This window comes from Jatropha curcas, chromosome 11, assembly GCF_041381405.1.
Source record: "Jatropha curcas cultivar XTBG-Jc1 chromosome 11, XTBG_Jcur_1.0, whole genome shotgun sequence".
Lineage (NCBI taxonomy): Eukaryota > Viridiplantae > Streptophyta > Magnoliopsida > Malpighiales > Euphorbiaceae > Jatropha > Jatropha curcas.
The window spans coordinates 22,510,145-22,520,033 of NC_143161.1; the positions used below are offsets into that span (position 1 = coordinate 22,510,145).

At 37.0% G+C, this 9,889-nt stretch overlaps 1 long non-coding RNA gene and 1 other non-coding gene across 2 annotated transcripts; both read left to right on the top strand.

Annotated features, from left to right (window-relative positions):
* Nucleotides 1–4,311: 4,311 nt before the first annotated feature.
* LOC149492748 (small nucleolar RNA R71) lies at nt 4,312–4,417 on the top strand. Its single transcript, XR_016319057.1, has one exon. It is a non-coding gene; the product is annotated as a small nucleolar RNA R71 (small nucleolar RNA).
* An 804-nt stretch (nt 4,418–5,221) lies between these two features.
* LOC149492749 (uncharacterized) lies at nt 5,222–7,701 on the top strand. Its single transcript, XR_016318885.1, has 3 exons — nt 5,222–5,794; nt 5,925–5,994; nt 7,503–7,701. It is a non-coding gene; the product is annotated as an uncharacterized LOC149492749 (long non-coding RNA).
* The last annotated feature ends 2,188 nt before the right edge of the window (nt 7,702–9,889 follow it).

Sequence of the window (9,889 nt, forward strand, 5' to 3'; positions counted from 1 at the left end):
AATAACCGAAGTCTAGAGTTATAGAGCAACACCTGCTGGCCTACCTTTAGATCGCTCATGATAATGCGCTTATCATGCCATTGTTTGGTGCGATCTTTGTATATTTTGGCATTTTCATAAGCATGAAGGCGCATTTCATCCATCATGTTTAGCTGTAGCAATCGCTTTTGACCAACCTCCTTTGCATTAAAGTTAAAAAATTGAATGGCCCAAAACGCCTTATGTTCTAACTCTACAGGAAGATGACAAGCCTTACCATACACCATGCGATATGGAGACATACCTATAGGCATTTTGAATGCCGTTCTGTAGGCCCATAGAGCATCGTCTAGCTTTTTGGACCAATCCTTTCTCAATTGTCCAACAGTGGTTTCGAGGATCTTTTTGATTTCTCTGTTAGTGACCTCTACTTGTCCACTGGTTTGAGGATGATATGGAGTACCTACACGATGAGTGACACCATATTTTGCAAGAAGGGAGTCTAAATATCTATTACAAAAATGCTTACCTCCATCCGTGATTATCGCCCTGGGAGTTCCATGCCTTGTAAAAATGTTTTTCTTGATGAAGCTCATCACACTTTTGGCATCGTTATTTGGAAGAGCAACAGCTTCTGCCCACTTTGACACATAATCCACCGCCACTAGAATGTATTGATTTGAATATGATGGTGGAAAAGGTCCCATAAAGTCCAGACCCCATACATCGAAGATTTCGACTTCAAGGATGCTGTTCAGGGGCATTTCATGTCTCTTCGAAATGTTACCTAACCTTTGACAACGATCACAAAGACGAACATAGTTATAAGCATCTTTAAAAAGATTAGGCCAATACAAACCACTTTCTAGTATACGCGCAGCTGTCTTGTTTGCTCCAAAGTGGCCTCCACATTCCATTGAATGGCAGAATTTAAGGACACTTTCTATTTCAGTTTCCGGTATACATCTCCTGAAGAGCTGATCACTACAATACTTGAACAAAAATGGCTCCTCCCAATAGTAGAATTTGATATCATGAAAAATTTTTTTTCTTTGTTGGTAAGAAAAATTGGGAGGAGGGATTTTGCAAACAAGATAATTAACAATGTCAGCGTACCAGGGGGTTTGAGCATTTGCCATTAGAAGAAGTTGCTCATGAGGAAAGCTTTCATTGATTTGTAGCTCGCTTGTGCCTTCTTCCCCTAATTCAAGCCTGGAAAGATGGTCAGCAACGAGGTTCTCGGTCCCCTTTTTGTCGCGAATTTCTAGGTCAAACTCTTGCAATAGAAGTACCCAACGAATGAGTCTTGGCTTTGCATCTTTCTTTTCCAGCAAGTATTTGATGGCGGAGTGATCTGTGTAGACTATTGTTTTAGCTCCAATTAGATATGCCCTGAATTTGTCAAAAGCAAAAACAATTCTTTTTCTGTAGTTGCATAGTTTAATTGCGCATCATTCAATGTGTGACTCGCATAATAAATAACATGCAACTTCTTGTCTTTTCTTTGTCCAAGAACAGCTCCTACAGCATGATCACTAGCATCACACATTAGTTCAAAAGGTAAAGTCCAATCTGGTGTAGTGATGATCGGGGCTGAGATTAACTCCTTCTTCAACCTGTTAAAAGCATCTAAACATTCTTTGTCAAAATCAAATGGAACATCTTTAACTAACAAATTGCAAAGAGGTTTAGTGATTTTGGAAAAGTCTTTTATGAACCTCCTGTAAAACCCTGCATGCCCAAGAAAACTTCTTATGCCCTTCACTGTGTTAGGGGGAGGTAGTTTTTCAATTACCTCAATTTTTGCCTTGTCTACTTCAATCCCCTTTTGAGAGATTTTATGCCCTAGGACAATACCTTCACTAACCATGAAGTGACATTTTTCCCAATTTAACACAAGGTTAGTATCTTCACATCGTTGCATCACTAAAGATAAATTATGAAGGCATGCATCGAAGGAAGAACCAAATACAGAAAAATCATCCATGAATATTTCAATAAATTTTTCCACCATATCAGAAAAGATGGACATCATGCACCTTTGAAAGGTTGCAGGGGCATTGCATAGCCCAAAAGGCATTCTCCTATAGGCAAAAGTGCCATAAGGACAAGTGAATGTAGTTTTCTCTTGGTCTTCAGGGGCTATAGGTATTTGGAAGTACCCTGAATAGCCATCTAAGAAACAATAAAAAGGATATCCTGCAAGCCTTTCAAGCATTTGATCAATAAAGGGAAGGGGAAAGTGATCTTTGCGTGTTGCTTTATTTAATTTTCTATAATCTATACACACACGCTAACCTGTGACTGTTCTTGTGGGGATTAATTCATTGTTTTCATTAGAAATAACAGTCATACCTCCCTTCTTTGGAACAACTTGGACAGGACTTACCCAATTACTGTCTGAAATTGGATAAATGATGCCGGCATCTAAGAGTTTAATAATTTCAGCCTTAACTACCTCCTTCATGTTAGGATTCAGTCGCCTTTGGTGCTCGATTGAAGGTTTGTAGTTTTCTTCCATCAAGATTTTATGCATGCACACACTTGGGCTTATTCCTTGTAGATCTGAGATAGACCATCCTAATGCTTTCTTGTGCCTTTGTAAAACCTGCAACAACCTTTCCTCTTGATCAAGCGTTAAGTGAGAAGAAATAATAACAGGAAAAGAATGGTTCTCACCTAGAAATGCATGTTTTAAATGAGGTGGAAGTTGTTTCAGTTCATGCTTAGGAAGTTCCTTTTCTTTTTCATTCAAGATGCTTGACTCATTAGCATTATTTTCAACATGCAAAGTGGTCTCCACACATTCATCGACTACGTCAATTCTAAAACAGTCTCCATGATCCATAGGGAGTTTATAAGATTTAAGTACATCAAATACAATCTCTTCCTGTCCAACTCTAAGAGTCAACTTACCCTCATAGACATCTATCAATGCTCTTGCAGTTGCAAGAAAAGGTCTTCCAAGGATTAGAGATCCTTCCCTGTCTTCATCAATATTAAGAATAACAAAATCAATAGGAAAGATGAAAGTACCTACCTTTACAAGCACGTCTTCTACAATCCCTCTAGGATATTTAATTGAACGATCTGCTAATTGCAAAGACATCCTTGTTGGTTTGAGCTCTCCCATACCTAGCATCTTAAAAACTTCATAGGACATAAGATTAATGCTAGCACCTAAATCTGCCAAAGCCTTTTCAAAGTCAAGATTACCAATGTTACAATGGATAGAAAAACTTCCTGGATCTTTTAACTTTGGAGGCAGTTTGTTTTGGATAATTGCACTGCACTCCTCAGTTAACATCACTGTTTCTTGATCATCAATTTTTCGTTTCTTGCTCAAGATATCTTTTAGGAATTTAACATAGCTAGGCATTTGAGCAAGAGCTTCAGCAAAAGGAATATTAATTTGAAGCTTCTTAAACACATCCAGAAACTTGAGGAAGCTCTTGTCATCTTGTGCTTTCTTTAATCTTTGTGGAAAGGGAAGAGGGGGAACATAGGGTTTTACCTTTTCTTTTTCCTCTAAATCAATGATAGGCACTTTTGATTGTTCTTTTTCCTCCTTTTCTTTCCTCAGTGGTTCATCTAATTGTTTGCCACTCCTTAAGGTGATAGCCTGCACTTGTTCCTTTGGATTCTTTTCAGTATTGCTAGGTAACGTACCTTGAGGTCGAGATGCCATCATGTTTGCGAACTGCCCTAACTGAATCTCCAAATTCCTGATTGCAGCTTGCTGGATTTTATGGTTCTCTCTAGTTTCATTCATGAATTCCATGTGTGATTTGGAAAGAGCAGTGAGGAGGTCATCATGAGATTTCTTTTCCGGAGGATGGAAACCAGGTGGTGCATTCAAGGCATTGTTAGGATTACCATAGGATAGATTAGGATGATTCCTTAGCCTGTTATCATATGAATTTGAATAAGGATAATTCTTTCTTCCTTGATTCATCACATAGTTCACTTGCTCCAAAGTTGGTGGATTTAAAGAGTCCATGATGCATTCTCCAATTCCATGCTGTCCATTGCACCTATCACAAACTTGCATAACAGAATTTACAGGATTAGTAGTTAACATGTCCAATTTCCTTACCATGTTATCTACCTTGGCATTAAGTGCTGTAATGGCGTCTATTTCATAGACTCCTGCGGTTCTTCTCCTTTCGGTATTGTTTTGGTAGTGGCTGTTGCTTGCCATTTCCTCTATTAACTCATATGCTTCATCAATTCCTTTCTTTTCAAAGGATCCACTTGCAGCTGCATCTAAGGTAATTTTGATGTTAGGAGATAATGCATTATAGAAAGTTTGTACCTGTAACCACTTGGGCAAACTGTGATGTGGGCACTTTCTTAACAAGTCCTTGAATCTTTCCCAAGCTTCATACAAGCTCTCTTGATCATGATGAGCAAATGTCATTATCTCATTGCGCAACTTGGTGGTTTTTGAGGATGGAAAGAATTTAGCTAAGAATTTTTGAGCTAATTCATCCCATGTGGTAAAACTCCCAGCGGGACACGATTGTAACCATGATCTAGCTTTATCCCTAAGAGTGAATGGGAAAAGTCTTAATTTGATTGCATCTTCAGAAACACCGTTTTGTTTGAATGTGTCACAAATTTCCAAAAAATTGGTGATGTGAGCATTAGGATCTTCACTAGGCAACCCCCCATATTGAATTGAGGTAGAGAGCATTTGAATGATTGCGGATTTAATCTCAAAGTTATTAGCTTCTACCCTAGGTCTAGTAATACTTGAGGTTGTCCCATTCAGATTAGGTGTTGTATAGTCCCTTAAGGTACGGACCGGATGTTGAAGTGGTGGTCCAACTATGTTCTCGTTTTCGATTTCGTCAGCCATGTCTGCCTGTTGTTCGATTTTTACTTCTTGTGTTTTTCTTGCAGCGTTGAGCCTTCGAAGAGTTCGTTCAATTTTCGGATCAAAGATTAGAGGTTCAGTCCTCCTTGATCTCCTTTGCATAAAACAACCTGGAATAGTACTTAAAAGAAAATTAAAAAACGGAAGAGTGTCTAAATTAATAATAGGGTAATTCGTATTGATATTGATACGCCAATCCCCGGCAACGGCGCCAAAAACTTGACAGCGGTTTTCGCAAGTGTACGAAATCGCAACAAGTAATATAGAGTAAGAAAGTATCTGTAACGCCCTATTTTTTTTTGTGTTGAAATAGTAGTTTATCTGTCTGTGAATAGTACTATCGGTCCGGGAGTCGGTATTATTTTGGTCTAGAAAAATTATTATATATAGGTAATAGGTTCTATCACATTTTTGGAGCATGCATGCATGGTTTTTATGGGTAGAAAGTAAGTAATGAATATTTTTGGAGAATTTTAGAGAATTAGTGCGTAGTGACTTAAGGTGTGATATTAATGAAGGAAATTAGAGGCAATAGTTGTGTGGATGAAATTTGAAATGGTGTTAGATTAATTAAGGAACTTCAAAGAATTATTTTTATGGAGTAAATTTGAGAATTTTGTTGTGTTACATAATATTTTGAAGGAATTTAATTTGGAGAATATTTGTAGCCATTAGATTAGATTTACATTCAATCCTAGCCATCCAATTTTTATGGAGTAAATCATTATCTCCTCCATTAATTGGGCAACACTATCCTTCTTCTTCTTTTCCTACGTCTTCTTCTTCTTCTTCTTCTTCTTCTTCTTCAATTTTTCCTTAGTAAACACATCAAAATCACCCATACAACTTGAGTTAATTAAGACATATTAGAGATTGAAGCTAGAGAAGTAATATTTGGTGACTAATTTCAAGGAATTTGGTGATTTTTCCTACTTGGTAAGTGATTTTAGGATAAGGTATTTATGTTGGGGTTTAGAGTTTTCTTTAGCATATACATGCTAAATCATGCTCCACTTCTTCTTTTGTTTGTGTTTTCTTTGTTTGATTTTGAGTGTCTTACATGTAGAGGGTGGAGAGCCTTCCACCAAGGATAAGGGCAAGACCAAAGCTTGAGCTTGTTAAAGCTTGGTTTGAAGGTTAGTGCAATTATACTTTCACTTGTTTAAGTTGTTTTTACATGGTTAGGCTTTTGAATGAATTTTGGGAATTTTGTATGTATTGGTTAACTTGCTGAATTCATGTTAGATATGTTCTGCCGTGAGATTAGAACTCATTTTCGACCCCTTTATACTCCCCATCTGTTTCTGACTTCTTCATGAAAGTTGCAGCTCTATTTCTTAGCTTTCCAAAACATATTTTTATGTCTAATTCCAGTACTTGTAGCTCAACTTATGATTTAAATACCAAAACTGGTTCTGTTATGGTGTCTTACCAGTATATCCGAAATCATTGTCCATTTTGACCACATAAATGGCCAAATAACGTCTTATGTTCTTCATAAAAGTTTTAGCTTTACTTCTTGTCTTTCCAACCCATCTTCTTGTGTCCAATTTGGCGATACATAGCTCAACTTATGGCTAAAACACCCAAACTGACTCTGTTGTGACAGGCTCCAGGTATTACTCAATTGAGTGCCCATTTTGACCACTATAATGACATTATTAGGTTCTGAGTTATTCATAAAAGTTGTTTCCCTGTGTCTTGAGAATTCTCGCGTTCTGGATTGGTTTCATTTGAGTGTTTGGTGAAGTAGGAATTCAAGAAACATTGGACTTGGTTCTGCTGAATCAGGTCTGATCTGTTGGTCTGTGTTCTGAGCTTTTGTTTGCTATCTTACTCTTTGATCTGGGCTGTGGTCCCTTCTGAACATTTGTAGAATTTTGTCTTAGCTTTCTAATGAATCTAATTTCATTCAATTTGGAGACCCATAACTCAAATTATGTGTTAAAAACCCAGCAAAGGTCAAGTTTATAACAATGCTGAAAAGTTCTTGATTTATGTACTTTTATATTATATTAAGTATATATACATTTATAGTGTTTTGAGTAAAATATTTGAACTGATGAGTACTAAATGAAGAGGTTTTGATTAAGAATTATTGCTTTTGTGAAAGAATGCTTTTGATTTAGGCTCTACTATGCATGATTGAGACGTAGTATGATGAGATGGATTTTCTTATTGTGAAGCTATGATCATATGCTAGGGTTATCAACCCTTATAAATAGGCGGACGCGCTTATTTGTGTGATGGGGTGGTGCTTTCATAGGCCACGGTGGTGCTTTCATAGGCCACGATTGTGTGATGGGGGTGGTGCTTTCATAGGCCACGGTGGTGCTTTCATAGGCCACGAGTATGTGATGGGGGTGGCGCTAACATAGGCCACGATCAAATCTGCTTATGTTCATTCTGTATGAGTATGAGCCTTAACGAAAAATGAAATTTTATTGTTGCTATAAAAGAATGAAGACATATTTGTATTTATAATCTTCTCATTGCTTTCAAAGTATTTGAATTAAATGAATGCGATTTCGGTATTTATATAGTTGAGTAATTTAAGTTTTGCCTTGGCTATTGTTAATTAAATTGTTGGTTATTTAGCACCACTGAGTCTTCCACTCAGCGCGTTGATTTTTATCACGCGCAGGTTAGGAGCGGAGGGTGTTCTTCAAGACCAGAGGACGAGCATCAGAGTAGATATCACATCTTGGGTAGGATATTTTGTAAATGGTGATTTTTGGCATGTATATAAATATTGTGTTGTGAACGTTGGATATAATAAGTTTGTCATGTATTAAGAGTTATGATTATTTAAAGAAATAACACCTTATTATATTTTTGGTGTATGATGATTAGAGATTCCTTGAAAAGAATGTGTTTCGAATATTATGCGTATATTGATGGATATTTAGAAGTGCTTGTAGTATGTTGTTGAATTGGAGGTTTGGGGGTTTAAAAAAAAATTGGAAGTGTGTATATTTTCTTTGTGTGGCAAGTAAATTTTTAGGGGAAACTCTTGTGAAATTTTCGTAGGAATTTTCTTAAACATTATTTTTGTAAAAAAAATAAAAATTAATAATACAAAAAAAACTGGTAATTACTTGCCTCCTTATGAAAATTTAACCACTTCTAATTTGTGATCTAGCTTTTATAGTGACATAAGATGGTGCTCCGGCACCGATTGTGGCATCCACCGTCTGGTTCTCTGAGATTGGTCTGTGGGTGTTACAGTATCGTATCCACAGGGATTGTTTATCAATTACCAAAATTATGTTAACCTATTATTATTTAGATGATGATAAAAGGAATTCGCTGTAAAGTAAATAAAATTCAAAGTAAAAGAGATCAAACACAAAATTTAGGTGAAAAGAAATCAGGGGATTAAGCTACTAGGGAATTTGATTTCATTTAATTCTATCCAGCTTATTCTATTAGTTCATTAATCAAGTTTAATTGTTCAAGTAGGAGAAAACAACCCTAAGGTTACTAACAAGCTCTCCCGATTTATTGTTAGCTATTCTAATCCAATTTAATCACCTATCTTAATAGTGAAATTAAACATGAATCAGATCATTAGGTTTTATGGTTGTTTTATGAATTCACAACTTAATACTTTATTAACTTATGAAAGCCCCCCTTGAGTCAAACCATATAGTTTCCACATCAAGTTATTATTCTCAAGTAAATTATTACCTTGTTCATATCAATAACCCTTCTCCCGAATGTGGTTATTGAAATAATTCAATCCAGGGGAATTTTTCTGCCTGGAAGCCTTAAGCACAATAATAAGTTATAACAAGAACAAAGAAAAATAAATCTAATATTATAAGCTGGAATCGAATTAAATTACATCAAATCCCTAGTATAAAAGTTTAGCTAGACATAGTAATTAAATTAAGCTCAATCATACTTGAATCATTCATTATATTTAAAGACAATAATAAAGGAAGAAACAAGATGAAGAGTTTAGAATAAAAACTGTATCACAACTATGTTGATGGCTTCCTTGAATCTTAGCACAATTATTTGAAGCTTGAAATCTTTGAGAAGAAGAGAATTATGTAAAGTGTTGCACCAAAAACGACCTCCCTTACTATGAGAAGTTCCTCCCTTTATATAGAGATCCTGAAGGCAAGTCTGACTCCTTTTAGGAAAATCGAATCCTTATTTAGCACAAAATCCTTTATAGGAGATCATAACTGTTTAGGCTCTTGATTTCTTCTTGATTAGGACTCCTTTTTCTTCAAGAATAGGTCCAGGTCTTGTTTAGTGTGTTTAGGAAACTCCCTGAAGTCGGCCCATGTGAAAAAGGCTTGATTTGCGTGTTAAATTCATGCTGGTTCCGCCTGGGCAGCACAGGCGTGCTTCATGGCACGGGCTGGGCGTGCTGTAGTCTGGAGGTCTGGCTAGTGAAGCACGGGGCGTGCTAGGTAGCACGGGCTAGTGAAGTACTGAGGCACGGGCGTGCTACAGAGCACAGGCAGGGCGTGCTCTTCTCTGGAAGTCTGTCTAGAGTAGTCATGGGCGTGCTATGCTTGACACGCCCTGGTCCCATTGTAGCACGGCCGTGCCTTTTGACACACCCTGGCCGTGCTCTCTTCTGTCTCTTCTTTGGTTTACTTGGCTTCTAGCACGGGCGTGCCTTCCAGCACGGGCTGGGCATGCTAGAAGCTGAGTGCCTTGCATTCTAAAGTTCTTTTCTGCGCCAAATTTCTGCAATTTTCTCTTAGATCAAGCGGATTAAAGACCAAGGAAGCTTTTAAACACAATTACACTAAAAGTGATTTAAAATTAAATTAAAGAAGTAAAAACTTACTAAAATTCTAATAAAAACTATATTAAAAACACTATAAAATTTACACTTATTAGAATGGAACTTTGCTTTGTATTCCTCATCATCCACTTGTGGTGGAGGGTTGACTTTCTTCATCTTTTCTCCCACTACTTTGTCTTTAGACGGTTCCTCTTGCTCAAGATCCACAATCTCATGTTCTTTCCTCTGAGGTTTGGATTGGGGGATGGGTTGCACATAGG